The sequence below is a fragment of the Nomia melanderi genome, chromosome 12 (assembly GCF_051020985.1).
Source record: "Nomia melanderi isolate GNS246 chromosome 12, iyNomMela1, whole genome shotgun sequence".
Taxonomy (NCBI): Eukaryota; Metazoa; Arthropoda; class Insecta; order Hymenoptera; family Halictidae; genus Nomia; species Nomia melanderi.
In genome coordinates this window covers 2,435,232-2,460,558 of record NC_135010.1, presented here as the reverse complement: position 1 = coordinate 2,460,558, position 25,327 = coordinate 2,435,232, and the positions used below count along the sequence as shown (strand labels likewise).

Below are 25,327 nucleotides of genomic sequence, written 5' to 3'. Positions count from 1 at the left end.
AAAAATGGTTTTCCAGTTTAACCCACGCCCAATGAACAACATTCATTTTTATTAAATTAATCTAGAAATCTTTATCACGAATGCCACTCGTCGTTATACGTCATGGCGTTAAGTAATTTGAAATATCAACTGACGTTTCTCTTTTTAAATAAGTAATAATAGGAAAATAAATTCTATTCTCCGATTAAAATAGTCCTGTAAAAATGTTGAATACGTGATAAGTGCATTTTAATTATTGTGAGCGTTAAGTGAAGTACTTGCAAAAGTTGTGAGATATAATTAGTGCGCCCAAAATAGAATGTTCAGAAGTATATTATATATACTCAATGTGTTAAATATACTATATCGTATGATTGTGTAATGTTATATGCTATATTAATTGACATATAATACCTAAGTGTGCATGGGCTAGTAGCAGAATCAAATTAGCAAATTAACAAATTATCAACTTTTAATTTTATTCGAAAGAAAATTTAGCGAACAAATGAAAATATTATACTGAATCATGAACCTTGTATATTTATGACACGTGTGTATATGTAAAACAGCAAAAACTTTCACAGATATACGTAGAGTTTCTATTATAGTTTTAACTTAATAAATTGTATGATCAAGTATTTGGTTACCAGTAACAGTAACAACAAATTTATTTAATAATGGTGTCAACATTTTTAATGTGTTTCAGACAAAAATTACTTCCATAAATTTAAAAATAGTAGTAGACACTTGTTTCAAAAATAGTTTTGACAACGTTGTTAATTCTTCAATACGACATAGTGCATTTATGTATGAAGTTTTTCTATTTCAACGAATACTATTTAAGTTGTAATATTTTTTTATATTTGAAGTTGTTTAAACTTCCATTCAATATTACGAGTATCAACATTTGATGTTGATTCATATAACATTTTTCATTCTTTTTATCATTATTTTCCGATTATACAACGTATCTAAATATTTTTCAATAATAAAATTACTTATTATTAATACCAAAAAGTAATTAAATTACTTTTTTATGCCATCTATAACAAACACTGTTAATTAATTAAATTTTGTTCCCGAAAAACAACAAGTCCAATACTTATTTAACGTAAATAGTTATAAAAAATTTGACTCGAATATACTTTACACAAAAATTAATTATTGTTTAATTGAGCAGAGTAATTAATCACGACCACTGTTTATGAATGTTAAGCATGCATATGTAATTAAATATCAACTTTTAGACATGAATACCCCAGAAAATATTTTAACGAATGAGATTCTTCTTCTGTTAACAATACGTCTGTTAAAAATGATTAAAGGCGATCTTTCAAGAATGCTACATTATACAGCAACAATGAGTGAGCGTGTAATTGATTTCTTTTCTATCGCGATTGCTTACTATTATAATCACCTATTCATTTTGATGTTGCAGTTATTCAATTAAAGCGTACTTTAAAAACTTCAAATACTGGGTCCTTTTTATTAACAGTGAATTAAATTTATAAATGTCATATGAACGTATTATATTAATTAGTTTTTAATGTTTCTTTAACAAATGTTTCGATCACTGTTTGTAACTGGAATATTTAATATTATCCTACTCTATAATTAAAGCAATTATTTATAAGAAAGTTTATATTTGTGAATTTTTTATCCAGAAAATTTCGAAATAATAGGTAATACATGAAGAAACAATGTAAGAATATATTTTTAAATATAATCTCCAGACATTGCGTATTATATTTCTACAACCAAGTCGTACGATAAACTAGTACCAAAACGTTTAATTCAAGAAATTAGTATTTTAATTTTGTTTTACTAGAAATAATCACAAATATTTGACAAGTAAACAAAAATCAATTTTGTACATACATGTGTATATTCTTATTTTGTGGGGTTATACGTATTCGTTGTTTTCGTTAAAATAATTATTTGCTTTCTATACTTGCTATTTTTACTTTAAATATAAAGTGTCCAATGTTGTTAGGCTGGTATGTGATTCTAGCATATGAATCTGACGTAAGATTCCTAATTGCACACATATCTCCGAGTCAATGTGCTCGAAAAGTAATACAATCATTTCTCAGCATACTAAAAATATTGCAACCAATACCCCGAATTAATCTTCTCTTTCACGTTGCTTATCAGCGTCATTGTTTCGCAGTCAGTCGGCGCCAATGAGGACGCAAAAATGCAAATTAATCTGCGGCTGCTGATAAGTGTTCGAAGGTATACCAGAACAACCGTGCATCTGCGTTTAGTAATATTACGATTCAACTGTTCCCGATGTTTGAAACGTCTTGCAGCAGTTCTTTCATCTCTCATATGACTGACATAGTTACATACGCAATATAGTGACCCATAGCCATATTATCACCTTCAAATACATATGCTTGTACATCAGTTACGAAATGCACAAAAATACTGATGATTTTAAATTGTCCACACAATACCTGTTAACATTATCGGATAGAACTTATTTAAATTCTTTAGATTTCTTCAACAAATCAGACTTCGACTCAAGAATATATTTACTCTAATGTAGGTATCTAGAATAAAATCAATTAATCCGAGGAATCAGTTTCTTCGAGTTTCACATTATATTCGTTCATCAGTTCCATCACTGATTTTAAGATAAGCAAAGCGTAATGAAGATATTTCCCGTGGAACAGAACGCGTGAGGAAAGCTGAAATACTTCATCGATGATCCAACGCGCCATATTCCTACTTGGTACGACGTTCCTCGGATTCCTCGGGAGGTTCCGGAACTAAGAGTCAAAATAAATGTCTAATAATCGTCATACGATTGCGTCCGTGCACAGAATATGCAGCCGAAGATGCGTCAGCCCATCGCACTTCAAATTTTTAACGTCGCTGAACTCGCCAAGCAACTTTCAAAACTTTGAACGTGTTTCAAAAAGGAGATACACATGTCGAGCAACCACTGATGAGAATATCAAATAAGTTTAATCATCGCGAAATGCGAGTAGACTTGATAGAAGCCTTCGGAAAAATGGTTTCGTTGTGCACAAAATTTCATTTTCAATTCTGATAGTGCCTCCACCACCACTGCTTGCTTAGCACTAGTTGCGCAGCCTTCAGGAAAAAATAGAGGCAGATCGTTCTGGAGATGGAACGCTTGTTTAGAGGAGAGCTGGAGGTTGAACAAACACGCCTACAAAATACCGAACGTCCTCGAATGCAGGACGACCGATCGGAATGTCCTTAGTTGGCGTTCCGCTGGGAACTTCCCTTTGGTTTGAGAGTCGAGTCGACGGAGGAACGATCGGGTTCGGCTGGTGGAGCGATAGGGAGATCGGTTAATCCGGAGGAATTGGCTCACCTGATCTCGCTTCCCCGGCGAATTGGTACTCCACGAGGTATCGGTACACTAACGTTCCCGTGCACTAGTACGCGACGTAATTACGATGAAAGCAGCCACGAGAGATAACGCCTGGAAATCGGTTTCGTGCTTACGGCCGACGAATTTCTGAACTATGTAGCCTGTTGTCTCGAGTCAGGCGGCGAGTGACGCGCAGCAGGAAGGGGGCGAGTGGGGCCCAGGGTCGGCGCAGCCATTGGTCGACCGGTCGGTCCCTGATGTTAGAGCCTTTCAGGTAAAAATTCAGGTAAACAGGTGACCGTGGTCGTGCCATCTGGTGAAGCGCAGCGTGAAACTACACTGGGACGATTCCTTGGCCAACGATTCGGGAATGGTTATGTTTATACGCTGTGGCCAACAGAGAATAATGTCGAAGTTCGGAGCACTTTGAATTTTTGCCGTGGGAAAATGGAGGAGGACGTTTTTTGTGATTACAGTCTTATGGGGTATTTTTATTTTATTATTTTTATGCATTGAAACCTACGAATAAACTTGAATAGGAAAAGATGGGGCCACTAGTTGGAGTTTTATGTGTGTATAGATAATTAAAGGAGGTACAAACGTTAGCTCTTTTATTACTTCGTGGGTCCTATTTCTTTTCTCTTGGATAATTTTCATCTGATCATATTCGATAAAGCATAAGTCAAATATTTTTTACTGACATAGTACATTATAGAAATTAATAAATTAAGAAGAGTATTTTGTTTTGTGCATTGAATTTGTGTGAGTTGTATACATACGATCTCTGATCAAAGTTTCATCGAAATTAATATTAATTTGGAATGAAAATTCAAGGTCCAAACTTTAGAAAGTTATAGAGATACGTATTTTAATTTTATGAGAGATAGTGAAATTTAACTTCTTAACCTAGTCAACAGTTTGTAAGTACTATCGGCAGCATCGTTGTTATAGTGCTGGCATCTAGCGACAGAAGAACTAATTACACGAATAAGTGAATCGTATAGCATACGTATTACGCCGCGATTAAGTGGAGCTTATGTTTCAATTGAAATTAGGAATTATACACAAATGCATCACAAATGAACAATTCTGCTACAGATATATTGTACCTCATCCGTAATTATTAAATAAAATTCAGGATGAAAATGCAATTGTATAATGTAGAATGGTCAATGTCAAATAATGCAAAATAAATGATGTACAATACCTTTGTTCGACTAAAAATAGAATAGATAAACTATTATCATTTAAAGCGTTGAAGATCCAATAAAACATTTTTATAGAAATTATTTGTAACGAGGATACAAATTATTTGTTCCAAAGAAGTTTTTATACAATTAATTTAAAAGATGCAACAGTCAAGATTCATTTTTTAAATGAAACGATATACTTTTATTAAGAATATTAATTACTTGTTAGTGTTTAAAAAGAAACATGTTGACAAGAAACATTTTTTGACAAGGATGAGTTATTTTTTCCACTATAAATTTCATTGAGTTTTATACTGTGCACTATAATAACATCCATGTCCTAAATAATCTTTTTACGACTAACTTTCTTAAATTCAATACACCAGCCTACAAAAGTATTTAAAGTCGATAGATTATTTTATTTATAGGTATTTTGAAATATCCGTATGTATGAAGCTTGGGTTAGTATGCACATGTGAGAATAATCTGTACATATTTCATTGAAATCGAATAACATACATATGTGTGGTACATTGATTTCTATTACAAATATATCAACTTTAAATACTTTTGTGGACCAGTTAAGTATGTCCAATTGTAAGGCCCGGTATGGATAAGTGGTTTGCAACCCGTCGCGACGAGTTCCCTGCTGCGACGTAGAAGAACATATGTAGGCCTAAATGCAGCAATTCATACGGAAGGCAACGCACATCTTCGCAGAACAATTCTGTGGACCTAACATCTCTACTTAGAATTCTTGAAATTTCTCAAAAATATTCTTCCGTCATTTTCTATCATTGTATAACTTATTTCCACTGGTGCAATAGCAAATCTCATTAGTGTTTTAAGACAAAACGTGCATTAACTTTTGCTATTACTTCATTAAACGTATGCTTATACGGACATAGTTGAACAATTTTGTCTCATTTTGTCTTAAGACAAAAGCTTAAACTTAAGTTTGTGAACATAGTGCTAAACGCTTATAACAGAACATTTTTATACCGCTGGTTATGATTGATTACTTCCATGTGTGAGGTAATGTGGAATTGAACACAAACCGCTCGTCTGCTACGGGCCTACGATGTATATCGAGAATTTATTTCGCTTAGTCTCATTGGAAAAAAATACACACACATTGGAAAACTTAATGTCTTTGTATCTATGGACAAGACATTTTGTTCTTAATTTATTAAATATTAGTTCATAGATTATTTTGTTGCGAAGATATTTCTTTTAGACAATCTTTTTTCTATAGATGGTATATAGCATTTTGAAAGATGACATTTGTTTCTTGTGAGTGCTATTTTATTTTTTGACATTCTAAATCAAATTATAATTTATTATAGTATTTCGCTTCACAACAAAAGCTTTTTTTACATATGAAGATCCTTTTAATTATTTAAAAATGTCAGTCAATGAAAGAAAAAGATAATAGAATGGTGCATAAATTTATGCTCCATTCTTGCAACAGGTTTATAATTTCATGGAATGAATATTAATCATTGTAAGTAACAATTGAAGTCATGTTATAAATACCTATCAGTAATTATGTAAATCGTTACGAAAATGCAGCATTACTTTGACGTTTATAGCAAAAATCTTAGTACAATGAAGATAACAGTACACAAAGTCTTCGACAACAGTTAGGCAAAATTTAAAGAGTGATTTTGTTTATAACAGTATAAAACGAAAATCAAGAATGAAATGTAAATGAAAATCCATCAAGTGCGGCACATGTGTTGCTGTCTTTCGTATAATACATCACTGTCTGTGCTTGCATTAACCTACATTATGCGTACCACTACTATACTATATACTGTATACTATGTATATGTGTATTATTATTGACGTTATATTTCAGTAATTATTAATAATTTCAAAATGAAGCCGGAATTATAATTTTTGTACATTTTATGCATTTTTACTATCTATTATCATGAATAATCACCCCTTAAATTGTTTTGCGTCTGTTGTTGAATACTATATGTAATTCTAATGAAATGTCATCGTAATGTTAACAAAAAAAGCGACATAACATACCGTCAAAAATAGAGTCAAGTATAACTTCATTGAAGATGCTGCTACCATAACAAAATTAGATGATACCAACACTATCACTCCTTTTACATGGTTTAGTTTCAACGTTGAAATATGTCTAAGATGTTTCTACCTTATACTAACGGACGTTTTCTCGTATTGATTAACAAGATCGATATATTGATCGAATTAATACATAAATATTTATTTCATTCTATTAAAGAACTTTAATCGAAGTTTATGTTGAAATTGAAGTTTACCTTAAATTGAGAATTATGTTACATTTGCTATAAAAACAAGAAACGATTAAAACGTTTGTACGTGTATATACAGTTAATATTTGATTTTTTGTTAGAAAATAACAGTATTTCATAAGTTAATGTTGCAAAGCATATGAAAATATTGATAAATTATATTTGGCTTGAATTAAATTCTACAAAATTTATTCACTGATAATCATCGTAATATTATGACATTAAAAGATCCAAAATTTCTTTATCTTTTTCTTATTTGAAAGGGTCGAGCAAATTTAGGAAAGTGAATAATGGCGCCATCGGACGATAATATATATAATCTCTGTATTAAATAAAGATTGTACCTACTGTGGTTACAGTACCGACGAGATGCAGAATGTGGAATAATTTTGATAATGATATCTTCACGTGGTAGGTTAGAACTGATAAACCAATCAGATTTTGTTTAACAGTTTCAGAAAAAGTTATGAGAATAGAATACATTGCAGTGAAAATATACTTTAACATTGAAGTTTCACTTATAAATGTAATGTTATAATGATTTACTGCAACATTCTCGGCAAATAATTTCGAGATTGTTGATTTTCATAAAAACGTTTTCAATTAAAACGCAGATGATTGAAAAATCGACAAAATTTAATGCGATTAACTTTACTTACAATTAATTTTTGTAACTGATTATCTAAGATACATATACAAGCGAAAATTTTTATGGAAGCTATTTTTGATGCATTTAACAACGCGGCTGGTCATTCTGCATAAAGAAATATGTGCCTAAAAATCTATTTCTGATAAGAATTTATTAGTCAGAAACATTAAGTTTAAGCAGATAAAAATATCTAGCAAACACTAAGTCGGTGTAATCATTACAAAGGAAAAAGAAAATACAATTACATTCTTATTTCGCTTCTATTTAGTTTAATTATTTGGAGTTTGCAAACCAAAATTCTTCTACTAGTAGTTGCCAGGTGTCGATAAATTTCGACGTTCAATAGGATATTTTCACCGAAGCGAGACTTCTTATTGTTAGGTCGAGAACTTGAGTTTTGCTATCCGCTTAGTAACAGTTCAACATCGGGAAAAACCCATGAATCAAGCACTACATATCGATCTGATCACTCAGCGTACTTACAAGTACTTTAGTTGTCACAGAATACATCTGAAAGGCACGGCCACAGAACGTACCCTTTAACCCTTAAAGGACGATAATGTAAATTAATGATAGAAATAAAAATTAACGATAGAAAAAAACTTTATATATATAGTGTGTTCCTGTGAACTGAGAACACCTAATTTTCTTCAAAAATATGGGCGATATGAAGAGATATCACAGACAAAAGTTATAGAGTATTAAGTGCTACATATTATGTTCTTTAACATTAACATTTGTTTAACATTGATATGACCTTGGACCGCCCTGCAAATGTTGCGTTAAAATTTTTAAATGAAACATATTTTTAGTGCATATTTTTATAGCTGACGCTTAATCGTTTCTGAAACGCTATAATAAGGATATGTTTATTTACATTACTGTTGAGATATACACATTCAAATTTTACATGTTACCGTTGCGTTATCATAATATTAGTGTTATCTAAGACTGAGTTAAATTGATACAAACTAAGCGTGTATCTGTTTAAAAAATACCAAGAACTTCAGTTTTATCGAACACCTAAATCGCCACCTATATTTTTCTTATCATTAACATAAATTTAAAAATCTTAAGGCTCAAATTTAAGATTTGTAAGTCTGTGGCTGTGAATAGTTCCGTCAATTTAGTTTGCGTGATCTAACTTACCGTGTGAAGATATTAGCTCGCAAGCCATTTGATAACATTTCTTTGTCGTATAGGTTTTACATATTAACGTTCAATAGCGCCACCATTCATTTTTCTTAATTCCACTTATGGTCTATATAAATCTTAGGCTTTCTTTTTTATAAAAATAAAATTCTGACTAATTCTGTAACTACTATATTTTATTGTACTTGTTGAATCTATTTTGATTTAACCACAAGTTATCAAAATTTTTTAGTGTTCCCTTTGTTTTTATGCTTGTTATATACTATTAAGACTATAGTAAACTTAAAAAATGTAAAGGTAAAGTGAAATTTTTTAGGCCAATAATGTAAAGTGTTATTAATAATTCAGACAATATCTCAATTGTATAGAACTGTATAAAAATGTTAATCAAATGTATTTCATTAGAACATTGAAAATGTGTTACTTTAATTAGAAAATGATTTAATTGATGAACACTATTGAAATAAAGAAAAGCAAATTGTCAATAAGAAAGTACATTTTTTAATTATTTATTTGAAAAATTGTACGCGTAAGTTTAAAAGAAAAATATAAATATTGTTAAGACCGTAAAAGTTAATATACTAAATAAAAAATAATAAAGCTATATCGCGCGTAGCATGCGATTTGACATGAAACAACTTAATATCAGCGGCAAGTAGGAAAAGATTTTATTAGGTTTGTTCATGGTATCTCAAGGTGGCTTATCAGATAACACAATTTGTGTTTGTGTTTGAAATGATATACACGTCTGAATGATGAAAAATGGAAAATATAAAGGTACTGAGTAATCGTTGCGATTTCAAAGAAACCACTTACCGTTACGTACAAAGAACCAACATATATCCATTCATAGATGAATTTTTTCATTAAAGCTTGATGAATATTCCAAAAATTATTTACAAACACATGTTTAGTAACAATGATTGCAAGACCGTCGAATCAATTCACTGCAGAACTCTAATACCGTTTGCGTTTTCACGAATGGACACGCCCGTGCGGATTACTAGTGTTAACGTTCTCAGTGGCTAAGAACCTCCACACTTCTGAAGCTTAATTCAACGTGACAAGTGTTACCGAGGGTTCTCCTGAATATCAGATCGAATTCGATTCAACTGTCTTTATCGATTCTTTTCAAACTTTGCTTGTCTATCAGTATCGTTTTAAACTAGGCCGAATTATTCATTTCCTGTAATCGTATACTGTAAACAATGTGATCTAAGACATTGCACGATGTGGTCACAACTTAAAGCTAGGTGATCGGTCAACTTATCCAGATGTAAATAGTCATTTCAATTAAAAGATTCCTTCTCTATTTTTATTAGAAGTTTAATGCCGAGGATTAAAGATATATAAATGCTTTAAATGTATCTAATCAGTACAATATATTCTGTTTATTTGATTAATTATTTATAAATGTATTATATACAAAAGATTATATATTTTAATTTATTAAAACCATTGATAGATACTTTATTACATAGGTACTACAGGTTGGAAGTAATTACCTAGGTGTTTAATTAATATTAACTTTCATTTTTCCCATAAATAAAAAGTTTTGCAATCTAGGTAGCTTTATATCGCTGTCAGATTATCTTTCTAAATAATTAAAAATAAATAAATACCTGAAATAAAGTATGAAATAAAGGTAAACAGGTTAATCAATTTTTCTCAGTAAAGACAGAAATAAACATACAGACAAAAATTGAAAACTAGTTAATTGAACAACGTAAGAATTAATATAAAGATGAATGAATCGAAGAAAATGCAGAATTTAAAATTCAATTTAAAAACCGGATATGGTACATTTACTGTCAAATTCAGTTTCAAAAATTTATTACGAGACCGAAATGGTATTTTTGGAGAGAAAGTAAAGGTATCTTTAGATGCATGCCTCAGATTGTTATCTTTCAAATCATATTTTTTACATCTTGGTGGTTCAATTTAGATGCCTTGAAGTTATATAACGTCTAATGACGTGGCTAACGTACAAGGTTTTTTTTTACAAAAATGAGTGATAACCTCTGTAGTGTAAAGTTTAACAATTTTTTCACCGTTCCTCTAGCATATAACATTCATGATAACTTTCTGTGCTCTTTACTACTTAACTTCATGAAAGATAATCGACATAACAATCTGCCTAAGGTCATTATAAAAAATTACACACAACATTTAAATCGTTTCGTCTGATAAGAATGTCTAGGAACGATAAAGAAGAGAATGTAGTTTAATATATTTATATAACAATGTATAGTTAGTCACAGGTTGCTTCGCATTTACTATTTTTCCCTTGTAGTTTCACATTTCAAATTTGGACATATACACAATGCTTATCAAACCTCCAAATCAATATAACTTCCTTATATATGAAATTCTTCATTTAATTGTAGGTATACCTCTTGAGAAATACCAGAAATCTTATCTGTGGAATGGTTTACAAACTGAGCTATATTAACTTTCTTCTTACATTCCGAATAATTATTCGATTTATATTATTTCCCAGTAAATATAGATCTATTTGTAATAAATGTTATATTCATCATATTTTTCCTTGTCGTTTTCAGACTTTTTTAACGGGTATTTTTATATGGATATCCGATTTTAACAGTGACGCACTATAAATTAGAATTATTAGTCGACTGAAACTTCTACAACATCCTGAACATCACTACTAGATAATACTCTATACAACCACTTATGATGATTATGCTTTTTACTGAGTAAGGAGCTGATCTTTGTAACTCAGGGATAGAGGAAAACAGGAACGAGAGTACATTCAGCGTTCGAGGAAGAGTAGCCAGCGGCGGCGATTTATTTACGATTCCAAGAAGATTCCACCTTCATGTTATTCGTTAGAGTCACGAGAGTTTCAGCCTCAGATCCTAGTAGTACACGATCTGTGAATTCTTTGTCCTGCTTTGAATTTGTTGTAATATTGAAAGTAAGGTATATTTTGCCTTAATGCAAATTATTATATTATTGTAATTATTATCATTATAATGATATAATGTAACATTACATATCATATTAATTAAATTCGGTTTTTGTTTAGTAGATATTAAAACGTATTTCTTTACGATCTTTTACTTATGGGAGAAAATCTGTAATGTCCCTTGATAGGCTCCAATATATAATTGAAAATAAAATTCAAATAAATAAAGTAATACAATCGTATGTAAGAGATAATAATGTATTTGAATTAGGAGTGTAGAAGTTAGAAATGTGAAATAACTATAGTTAATAAATAATGTTTACATGCCTACATATTTTAATGAATAATACGATTAACGGAGTTTATTTGAAATGTTTCGGATGATTGATAAATATGAATCGTACGATGTTTCGTTGCGCAAATCACACCAACGTGTAAGATAAACATATAAAGAACGATTTATCTTGGTAAATGATTTTTAATTATAAATTTACTTCTCATATTTTTATGATACTTTCTTTAAACGGGAAAATTAGAAAAAAATTCAGAACTACTTTAAAATACTTGCCAAATAAAGGAAAATGTTCTAATAATTACAGAAGGAAAATTTCTCTTTTTACTTAAAAATGAGTAGACCTGTTCCATTTTTATTTCAATACGATAGGAAATTAGGTATTTTCTTCATAATTCATGCAAGTATTACAATGTAGGGTTATCTTATCCTTTGCAGACAAATGTAAGTTGCAAAATTCTGTTAACTTCTTAACAAAACTTAAGCAAAAAGATAAAAAAGAATTGCACGTTTATCTGAAAAAATAAATAATTCATCGTGAAAAGAATTGGTATTCTTCTAGAAATAAGAATTACTTCGAGTTTTAATTAGTTGCTCTACGATTTATTATTCAACTATAATCGATGCACCTACTGTGTTGTTAATAATTTCTTGAAAAAGGACAAAAATTCTAAGTATATTCTATGTCTACGTTTGTTAAAAAATATAATAACTGATAACAGAAAAATAATATTCAATTTGAATTCAGAAAAATTGAGTAATATATATGTCTGTTAAATTCTGTTAAAAATATTCACCACGAGTCTGACAGGTTATTATAAGGCAAGGGATTAAGATGACGTGTATACTCGTCATACACAGTTAACTGGTTAAGAAATGATAACGTTACGGACCTGATTTGGGATGTAAAATGTAAAATGACTAAGGAATAATAAAAATATAGCTAGGAATATTGGAAAGCATTTACAATCCTATGATAAAACTGTGTCAAGGATACATGGAAGTACTAGAAAGAGGTACAAACAATTTTTTGTCAGTAAGAGACGAAGATAATCCACTACTTTTATACGATTTTAGAAGATTTTAGAAGATTAACTCGAAGTTCTGAATCAGTTTTCATTGTATTGTATATAATATAATCTAAAAACTAATATTTCTTGTTTATAAATAATTCTGTTACAATTATAAAATAATAAATGAATATATTTTACATTTTTTCAGTATTTACGTATTGATTTTCTGATAACGTATTCCAAGTTTTTGAAATGCTATTCAATTTGTCGTATTTTCAATTGTTCCATTAGTAACGATCCAAAAGTACTAAAAATTCTTCAAATTTTTATTTGCTTTATTTTGTATGTTATTATTTATGTAGATTTCTTTCAACACATTAAAAGTCAAATATTACAAAATTATTATGGATTTATATTATATATTATATTAATAGAAAATAATTTTTGAATTGTCCTCGAGAATCCGAATTCATTCATGATCTTCGATAGAACTCACATCTGAAAATCATTGAAGCAGTAATTCCGTATTTAATCGGTTTTACAAACCTCCTTCCCCGCGTGCTAGCTACAATTAACGTTTTATTGACGTTGGTGGACTAAATATACGTTTCTTAGATGATAATGTGCGCGACTAGTCCTGTTGCGCGTTAAAAATAAGTACGATTAGGTATGATTGAACGAAAAACGCAGATTTGTAAAAGGCAATTATGCAAGTACCAGCATGATTGTAATTACACATCTTTGCTCTTGCCTTGTAACAGTTGTTGATCGCATACAAATATATTTATAATTTTTCCAACACAGAAATAACATTTATTCTTGAACTTCAAATTTAGTTCTTTTACCTAAACGTTAATTACCACGATCAAATAAGTAAAATTGAAAGTGTTTCAGTAAAGCTCTTGGATAATTTGTACTTCTTTTTAGTATTATTTAAATGATAAAAAATGGCATTAGGATTTCATAAAATGAAACTAAACTATTACTAGTAAATGATCGTTATCACAAAAGACGAAGAAATATTGTAGTACTACTTAGGAAAATGATATTTACAACATCAACGTCTTAAAGGTACAAATATTGGGTTTACCATCAAAATATACAACTTTCGAGAGAATGGAATAATCATTTAGCAATAGAATTAATCATTGTATTAATGTTCAAGTCTGATCTCTTGAATATAAAAGCCGAAGAACACTTTCTAGAAGTTTAACGAAGATTTATGTCGAACTGCAATAAATGAGTTTGAATAACCTTCAAAATAATCACGATAAGTTAATGAATTTATTTTTGAATGAATTATATATCTACGTTTATAAAAATATACAGTTCAATTTGCAAAAATGAAGATCACAATGATATTTCTGAGGCACATTCACCCAAATAAGATTTGTAACCAACATAAGATATATTCCTCGAAATTAAGTAACTCTTGTTTGAAATATTTTTGACAGTAACAAACAATTCGAAAAATAATTGCCTGGAATAATTGGACTGAAACACTCTGTACGCTTCAGTGTTCTTCACATAGACTTTCGAGATCTCACTGATAAACTTCGTTTAAAATTTTCATTATAAATGTGAGTAAAACATCGCTTACACTAATATAAATAACGCGAGACATTGAAAGGGAGAAATGTTTAAGTAAGCATTTAATGAGGCGAAAACCTGTCGCAGACGTAGACGAGTAAATATAAATGTCGAATTGACTAATCTTCGGTTAACGTTTTGAAACGTCTACAAACAGCTATATTCTCTTATGAACCCGTGTCTATACTAAGTACATAAGGGTACCCATAAGTCGTCAACCTTTTTTAGATAGCTGAGTTAATTCAAGCTGATTTAAACATACTTATTAGTAAGGATAGGTTTTCTATGATATTTTGTAAAGTTTGAATGTAAATTTACATTTTTTAGCTAAATAAAAAAAATTATCTTAAAACAAAATGGCGGACTATCAACCTACTGAAGAACATATATGGCTTTCCATGTTGTTTCATTTTCGCTCAGGATTCAATGTAGCTAGTACAGCAAAAAGAGGTCAATAAGTGTTAACGTTGATTTAGAAAATTTACCAAAGGTGATTTTGACTTAAATGATGGTGCATAAAGTGGAAGACATAGTGAATTCGATAATGACGCTTTAAAAGCTCTGGTAGAATCGGATCCTAAATTATTCGTGCAGGAAATAGTTGATAGACTTGGAGCTACTTGGTTAATAGTACAAAGACATTATCATGAAATGGGAAAGGTTCTTCCTGAGTGAAAATAAAACAACATACAATGGCGTATATGTTCTTCAGTAGGTTGATTGCCCGCCATTTTGTTTCAGGATAATTTTTTTTTATTACTTAGCTACAAAATATAAATTGACATTCAAACTTTGCAGAATATTATAAGAAATCCGTCCACACCAATAAACATATTTAAGTTAGATTAAATTAATTTACGAGGAAAGGTATCGAACCCGGCAATTTAAAAAATTATGAAACTTCGTGTGCAAATAGAGTAAGTAAAGCCTAATACATTGCAATTTTTGCTCGTACCGAATTTCACTTTGAAGAAGTGAAACCCTTGAAAGAATGCAAATTTTTCTTTCCCGTGAATTATCTTGGAAACAAAAAGAGATAGCGAAAAAAATATAAACGAAAAATACGTTGCTCTTTCACGCCTACAAAATTTTTAAAATTCAAAATTCAAATTCCAAAATTTGAACTATCAATTCAAGATAATCCACAAGAAAGAAAAATTTGCATTTGTAAGAGGTGGTTTCATTGCTTCAAAGTGAAATTCGACAAAAGAAATTGCAATGTATTGTACTAGAGTTAACATACTCCACTTACACACGACGTTTCATAATTTTTTGAATTTCCGGGTTTGATACCTTTCCTTGTCAACTATCTGAATAAGATTAACAACTTATAGAGACCCCTAATATTTGCCTCGATTGCCTTTTACTGACTAGAAGCAGTGTTTTCTCGTGGGTTTATTCTAATACAGTTAAACACGCCCTCGTCAGAGGAGTGTGCTTCTTTGTCGGCGCCGAATGACTACGCGTAGATGTAACCGTTTAAATAATTGAAATAGCTAACATAACGAGATAAAACCGAGAAATTGTTAGTGGCTGTCAACGACGTGACAGACGGCAATGTCATTGCCAGAGGATTCGCTGCGGCTGTTCAAATTCGTCGTGTCCGGGAAGTTGGTCCATTAGCTCTTAACATTCTCGCGTTAACGCCGTTTATTGCGTAGGCGTAACGTAATACCTTCGCGTGGATCGTTCTATCGAGCTGCACGTACTTGTAAGTAGTTGATTCGACATTAGTCGACATCGTCAATTGTCAATTGTCATCGTTAATTATCGCCATTTATAATTTCAACTTTTAACTGTCATTTTGATTTCTGCCATGAAATTGTATTATTTACAAATTGACTTGTATATTGATTAGTTAAATTCAAGTCATTGAAGTAATTTCTCAGAGGATAAATTACAGTTTTCGAAATGCTTTCTTTGTATATTTTATTCCAATGAAATTTTCAGTTTCTAATGAAAGAACTTCATAGTGAATTTTCATTCGAATTTTAGTAATACTTGTATGCGATTAAATTATGACAATTTAACAATTTTATTTATATTTATAATGAATTGTTTTAAGTACTTTGAGAACATGATTTTACTAGGTAACTGATAATTCTGATATATCTGCCATGAAGTTATTTGACTTAAAGTAATACATATATAGATTTATGCTAAGAATCTTTTAAACTTCTTGTATATTTATTAATACACATAGTATTCATAATTATATGCAATTATAATGCTAAACAACAGTGTGTTAAATAATTGTTGAGTCTTCAAAAGAACTAGTACTTAAGCAATCACAAAACTTGTTATTACTACAGAAACAGTTGTTGAATATATACTTCGGAATGAGAGCATTATTTATAAAAAAAATAGTTTAATATTGCTGATTTCGTTGAATGTTTTAATTGACTTTTTCTATTTATTCGGTCATATTCATACTTATTACTTTTAAGCATACACTCAGACAGGAATGGTTTCTTCTGTGCTATGTTTCTTAAATTAATAATTTTAAATTAAACAAAAATTACTGTAACTTATTAAATTAAAAAGTTTAATTGGGTATACATAATTACATAATTGACAATCTCATTAAAAGTACGCTTAAAATACTTGAAGCAGTTATTCACGACAATGACTATCAAACGTCATATTAAAATTCGTATTTCCTTTTATGCACATTATTCATAGAGTCTGCTTGCTTCCACAATACATGAAGTGTTTATTTTTCAAAGATCTAAAAATATTATCCATTTAAATATTTTCCAAAAATATTATCCAATTATTTACTCGAAAGATCTAGAATTTGCCTCATATATAATTTTACTGTATTATATAACAAAAAGAGATTCTTTGATTGAACTTACTTCGTCACTGCATGACGACCATATTTTCCACGCTCCCGTCGTAGCATGACGTCAGAAAGTAATTATGTCACGCATCTTGATCAGTTTCACGCAACCAAAAGGAAAAACCTTTTCGTTTGAAGAATTGACAATTACCCATATTGTTCCAATTTTAAATGGTTACTTATCTACCGTGTCATTTGCAAGGAAACATTTTCCTCTTACGTTTTCTTCGTATATTTATCATTTTAGCGAAGAAATTTGCTTAATAATGGCGCGAACGCTCTGCGTAACCAAATTGGGCAAACTATTCATACGTTGCAAGATGTAAGCAACTTTCAAATTTCGGTGGCACCAGAGTGATAAAATATGTCACGTCAAGTCTGCAAAGCGAAAGTAGGAGCCCTTGAAATGTTATTCTCGGAGAAAGAATTTTCTCTTACGAGAAATATATCAAAACGATTTTTGTATTGGATATTTACTAATCACTGTAAGAATAAATGCAATGTTTGTGTGAGTAAATTAGTGAATCTCAATATGTGTGGCTATCGATGCTATTGAATGATCTTAATCTTGAATCATTTAACGATTCGAAGAAATATTTCTGCCTGTTAAATAATGTCGACATATTTTCTGATCGATTAATTCAGAAATCGAAGCTTATGTAAGTATAGATGAGCGCTTCCTGTCGAGTATTTCTGCGGAAAACCTAACGAATAAATCTTTAAAACGTTATTAGATAAACTGTGTTCAATTAACGTTCATTATAAAATAGACAAGAAATATGTTAATACATGATATACGTACTTAAACGAGGAAGTGCTTTTTCTCATACAACGAGATATACAGTTAGTTATATTATATACTCGAATTATTTATTGATTTATGTTATGTTAACAAGAAATGTTAGAAGTGATTTGAAGTAAATATCAGAAAATAAGTACAGAATAACGCTTTAGTGATGTGTTGGATGAATGATAATATAATTAATATAATCGATGTGAAGTGTTATGATAAATTTGGCGTGTGTTTTTGTATTTTTCGATACAAATAAATTATACTGTGTAATAAAATCAAGCTTATACCATAGAGGTTTAATGATTTTTATGATTTTATATATAAAAGGGTGTTGTGCATTTTAGACATAAAAATACTATGTAACTTATTAACAATTTTTAGTTTTGTACTAGAATAATAAATCAGTTTTACTTAAACTATAACACACAATAACAAAAACACGTCTTTACACTACAAAAACTTGAGTTGTAATGAATTCATACATTAGCTTGCTTTATTTACATTGTAGCTCATGGAGATTCGTTTGATTTTCCTTTTAAATTGATTTATTATAATTTTATTCACAGCTGGCTGTCATTGTCAATTCCTAATAAGACTTAGGTATACGTATGGTTTTAAATATCAACGTACTTGTATTATTATTTTTAAATATACCCTATTGTTAGAGATGTTTTTAACTAGTTAACAACGTTTGACGTGTATACATGTCACCTTAACGATGAACTTTCAACAATGAATTCTATATTTTTTTCAAATAAGCATATAATTCTTCTTTGTTTTACTTTGGTTTTTCATTAAAGTATACCGTAGGGCCATTTGCCCTACATGTGACGAGTACACACTTCATTTTTTGATTTTATCGCGCGCATAACGAGAGATTTTTCAGACTAAATTCCACAATTAACAGGTTAAGGATACCATAAATGTATGTATATTGCAGTTTATTAATGTTGGTATAAATATTGCGATTAGAAGCGTTATGGATTTATAAAATGATCTAACAACGAGTCCTGTGTATCGCTAGACAACGATTGATTTCAGATGTGTCACTATGAGCATACAGTTCTCAACTGTAATGGGAATCCGGTAAGCCATCTGTGTCTTTTGACGTAACAAATACATCGTTTTACGAGCATTTTGCGCATGACTCATTTAGGATCTGCCACTCGGAATTTTCAAGCACCTGTCGCCGTGCAGACAGTCGTGATCAGATACATCTAATCGTCTGGAGAATTGAATTTCGTCTGCGGACTGCTGGGTCACTTGATGGCTAAGCTGAGAAATTCAGTTGATCGATCAGTTTGCATGTTTTCTCAGCCAATTGTCTGTTGGTTTTATATCCTAATTTTTGATACTTTCGATCACTAATTTCTATTCGTCAATACAGTTACACATAACCAATCGAAGCTATAAAACTATAAACTAGAAAGACATCGCTTGCCCATATGTTGTTTCACTAGACATCAAGTCATCTTCCAACAGTACTTTACGATTGCATGTGCAAACAGACCTCATGTCTTGTAAGTACATATTGCTCCCCAGAAATTCAGCAGCTGTGTTAAATGATAAGCTGGTCGATATTTTGTGTATGACTGTAAATAGGTTACCTTTATGTTCGTCGCTAGTGATTACAGCTGTGAAAGTTCATCTGTCTATGTGTAATTGTCAATACAAACGGATTATTTATTTAATTCTCGCATTAATTATAGTTTTTGAAAAAATTTTATGTGACCTTCTCAATTTTTGGATTTCTTACATTATTATATTTGGTATTCATACCAACATGGGATAATATTTATACTTTTTTAAATAGAAATTAAAGTTTCAGTTGAATATTCTTTGACATAATTAAAAATCTAAAAGATTTATTAAAGATATTCGTCTGATTAATCTGCGATAAATAAACGATTTTACCGATATGCCTAGTGATTAACAAATTCAAATAGATAAACAGCGAAATTTCATCTTGTCAATTGGAAAATTAAAATTTTCCTTTATTATATTTTTATTTTTTATGTCATAGGAAAACTAATATTACGGATTTCTTATCCTTTTGGGGTATTTTTTTATTTTACTTCAAAATGTTTGTTTGTTTTATAATATGTTTCTAAAGAATAGGTAATATAATAGGTACAAATGTAGTTGTATTAACTTTACTAATTTATGATTAACAATGATGCAGTCAAATTTCGTCGGTTATAAATTACGTGATCTGTGGTTTAAAAATTATTATACTGCATAATTAAATATATGATCCATATAAACCCATTTAAGTAATTGGTAATTAAATATCCATACTTGGATTGAAATGCATCTTTAGCTTCAATTAATATTCTTATCGTTATTTTGATGACTGACGTTAATAGGTTATAGGTTGGTTTCTTGTGTTAACCGTATCCTATACCATTAAAGAAATACCTCTTATACTTTTAAGTTCATGCATAGTTTTTACGTGATTGCGAAGATTTGCATGCGCGTACTGATTTATTCATACATGTGTACCGACGTGAATGGTAAAAACGAGGAAAAGTAAGTACCATAGAAAGCTGCGTGGACACAGACAAATTACCATCGTTGTGTGCTTTTACGAGTGTCTTAAACCAAAATCAAAGAGAGAATATTCTTTCTTGTTTTCTCCGGTCACAACTCGATACCTTGCTATTTTTTATCAATTTTATATCTCGCTATCCATCTTATATCAATTTTATATTTCAAATATCATTCATTCAAGCATACAAATCAAATGCATTCTTCTTCAACTATTTTATCCTGCAAAAGGAAATGTGCATGTAAAACTACAAGAAAGTGGTTTCATTTGTGCGAGTTATTGCGTAGCTTTGAAAGAATTAACTATTTCATAGTGGAATGAGAAAGTGGAAAATCTGCGAAAGAGTAAGTACCTATGTTGATGGATAATAAAACTTCTGTAGTTTTACAACAGAAAAAAGCAGCATCGGAAACATTAAATCAATCGCGGATGTGCTTAATACTTATTGCGTTCAGAAATCAATACGGTTTTTCATTTAATTGATTATAAATCTATTTAAAATTTAAACGTTTTTCTGTCATTTTCAAATTTTCGATTTACGCATGAAATATACAATAAAATAGTGTATGTTTTCAAGATTGTATAAATGCATAGTTTTATTTATTAATAGGTGATAAATTGATTTTAAAGTGACACCAAATAAATGTTTCTACCTAATATAATAAATTAATAATTTAATAAACGTTTCCTACGGCAAATCTTTTTCCCATTGATTTATTGATTTAGAATGCGTTTTTATAGTTTGGAATTAATATATTTTCAATTTCCGTGTAAAGTGCAATTCAATTAATCTTTTCTTTCCAATTAATATCAGATTTCAATTCTATCTTGTTAGATTGCTGAAATACCACACTGTCCACCGTTTGCACAATATTCCAGTTAACTTTGTTCGATGTTTCATGAATATATCGATATGAAGACAACATTTCTTTTTTAATTTTTCTTGCAGTTATATGTAAAACTCATTTAAGTAGTAATTGAAGGGTTTTCTGCAAGAAAGAGACAGCTCTACTTCCAGGTTATTTTAGAAAATTAAGAAATATCAATTATAAATCAGATACTTCTGCAAATGGGTCCTAAGATTATGATCCATTAATATTTGTATTAATAAACTTTATACTGAATAAGTAACGCATACCTTTTTCATTGTTTCAATAAACACAATTACAATATTGGAGCTCCCTTCTTTTTGCACTAAAGTACAAGAAAAATAGCAAATAACAACTAAAGGAGTGCAATTTAATATAAAAATATATTTTATCATAATTATTACTATAGTGAATAATATACTTAGGAATATTAATATTTTAATGATTTAGTAAAATATAATTTATAGTAAGAACCTTTTTCGAATAATAAAACAATATTAAATAATTAATAATAAACAAATAATAATAATAATATAAATAAATCGTACAATTATATAATATAAATGTAATATTAATGTATGTAACTTGTTAATTATAATAATAAATTGTCTGAAGTTGATTTCTTTTCATACCATGTGAAAGGTCACATTTTTAAAAGTGAAATCCTCTATGCACATATTTAATGAAAAATGTGTACAAATTGTCTCCTTCTTGTAGTACATCCTCCAATTGTGAATATTGTTCTCCAAAGACTGTCAAAAATCTATAATTACAGTTGTACAAAATAATTAGGAAATTATAGTTCGAGCGAATATTGTGTAATGTCGTTCCTTGTACAGCAAGTTTGATAGAGCTTATTATTAAATTAGTTGTTTATGCTTTATTTGAAGAAATTGATCTCTGCTGAAGAATGAAAACTTTTAATTTTGATGTGGTGGTATTAAATTTTATTTAAAATTATCACTGTACAAAATTTAATTGCTCGTATTTGGGCATGTTTGAAACAATATTTAATGAAATTGTACTAAATATTGAAAAATGACTGCAAATTCATGTAAATGAAGAACCTCTTCTCTAAATATGGTTTCATTAACAAGGATACAAACCTATATCTAACTGTTTTATAAGAAGTAAAATTATTGTATGTAGAAACAGACAATAAATGAAATATTTGTTATTTCTGATGATGTAGTTAATAGTTATTTTTTATTCAATTTTTATACTAAATATTAGGTATTTATTACTTGAATGTACACAATATTTAAAAAATTCATTCATTCATTCATTTTATACAAGAATAAGCTCGCATCTTCCCTATTTCACAAATAGTTTCCAAAAATTTATTTTAATTTTTACATACATACATTGGCAGTCAAAAATTTGGAACCACTCGATATGTAACGTCACAAATGAAAAATTATATATATTATAAATATATAAAATAAAATAAGAAAAATTATGTATCTTCATATTTGACTAATACACATATGTCCATGTTCCTTTATCATACATAAAAATTCTCCAATAAATGTTGTTTACAGAAAATGGAAGTTTTTATTAACTAATGTATTGGTCTTAAACTTATGCCTGGCAGTGTACATTATTTTTCAAAATCTGTATAACATTATTAAACGATACTCATTAAAGTAAAGCTAGATTACTAGAATCTTATATTGTATTCTTTTACTATACATTTATTTTATATATATTTTCACAATTCCTCTTAAACATAAGTTTTGGTACGATAAAATTACGCGCAGACGTGAAATATTTCCACACCCGCCTGCAATGTGTCAATATAAGATAAAATTTCTGGGGTTTGTTCAGTGTACACTATCACAATCAATTAAAACTCGACTTTACAAAGTATCATTGCTGCGATTCGAAATGTATACAATGCACCTATGTAAATATATCGATATATTTAAAAATATTACGTTTGTTTCGTGAATTATTCATAAGGGATTGAAAATTATCCAATTACCTTTGAACCGAGTTGTCAGTTAACGCCACTAGCGAAGATTTATAGGCCGAGCTCGGTATCGTTGTCTTGAAAAACGAGAAACCCCGTCGATAAAATTTAATCAACGCGTTAACCCCCGACGTGATTTGGTCTGGGCCGATTTTCACTCCGCAATCGCGTAATTAGACCATTTGCTGAGGAACATTCTACAGCGAAACGACGTGCGTGTCCGTAATTGAACTGCGTAATTCCTGTTGGTGGAATGCTGCGTCGTATAAAGTTTCATTCGGATTAATAACGGTACTGGCATAGCAATGATTACATACAGCTCTTGTTCGATCAATTATCGAGCGTCCTTACAAAGTAAACGATTAAGCCATGAGATGATTGCAGAAGCTTCGAAAAAAGCATTCGCACAGCAGCACCTTGATACATTTAAATTTTCAAATATTTTATTAGACAAAAAAATAAAATGTTAGTTTAAAAACGTTCGACATTTGCCGTGTAGGTAATTTCTTTCGTAGTTCCGCCTGTTACAGATATTTTATTGTTAATAATTTCCTTCAAATAAAAGGATGATCAATGTCCATTGTCAGTTTATGTCTATTCCTGCTGTTAAATATTTATATCAGGAAACTGGTATGTTTATGGTATCTAATGAGCACTAATGGCATTGAAAAGCAATGAAATTTGATTCGATATCATAAAGCAAAGTTAATTAATGTTGATGGTCGATATACCTATCAGATAAAGGCAATAAAAGGAAGTAAAAGTTATTTGTAAGTGTTGAAAGTCCATTTAATGATATTACCGTATTGTATGAAGGTAATGTTATTACACGAATTATATTAAATATATTACTTTCTGTTGATACATATGGCGAAGCAGGCACAAAAGATATTCATGAATGATAAAAGTAAAGCTAGATTATTATTGGATTTACAAAAGTAAATTTGTAGAATATAACTTAAAGATAAATAATAAATTTGAAAAAACCATATCGACAAAGTATAATACATCTTTTATAATTGAGGCATTAACATTTTTTTAAGATAATGAAATAACATTATTAAATACACTTTTAATGTATATAAATGTACATTTTGTTATGTGTTACCTCTAAATGTATGTTTACTAGATAAGTACATATAACAATACATGATCAGAGGTCGAATACGGTGTTGATTACAATTTTTTTTTTCAGATTGAATTATTAATGTTTTCAAACAAGCAAAGTACTTTTTCGTATAATAAAATAGTGGGAACCACATGCTACTAATTTGCAATATTTATATATTGGTAAAGCTATAGCAAAAAAATTGAATGACCAAATGCTTTTTAACTTACTGCATAATTATGAAGTTGGTTTTAATATTGATATTTGACATAAAAAATTCAGCTTATAATGAAAATAACTTCTGTTCAAAATGTTTTTATTTTTCAGAAACAGAAAAAGACGATATAATTTGTTTTTTACTTATCATCTCTGACAATGAACTATACATATTTTGAATGAAAGGAACATGATTTTATTTACGTGATGTTACAAGAATATTATTGGGCTACTGAATGTTACAAATATTTTTATTATTATATAGATAATAATTTTCAAATTTAATAAACAAGTCACAGAAGAGTACGAGACATAAGATTCTTTGTGAATGATGTACATACGTCTTCTTCTTTATTATTCTAGTTTATTCCTCATTATGTAAATATTTTTAAGTTTGTGATGATTGAATTGATGTAGTTCAATATTTTTTTAGATAAAGTATAAACATATTTCCAAATACAGATTAGGTATTTATTAATAGACTAAATTATAGTCATCGTGTTATATAATTTTTATGTAATCCATTACTATTATATTGTAGAAAT

At 29.6% G+C, this 25,327-nt stretch overlaps 1 protein-coding gene across 1 annotated transcript in view; it reads right to left on the bottom strand.

The window, feature by feature from the left end:
* The window catches only part of Gp150 (leucine-rich repeat domain-containing glycoprotein 150), a 40,050-nt gene extending 36,491 nt beyond the window's left edge, over positions 1 to 3,559 (bottom strand). The window contains exon 1 of the mRNA XM_031974684.2: positions 3,329 to 3,559. The gene's annotated coding sequence lies outside the window, so the exon portion shown is untranslated. The remainder of the gene's footprint in view (positions 1 to 3,328) is intronic.
* Between the last annotated feature and the right edge of the window lie 21,768 nt (positions 3,560 to 25,327).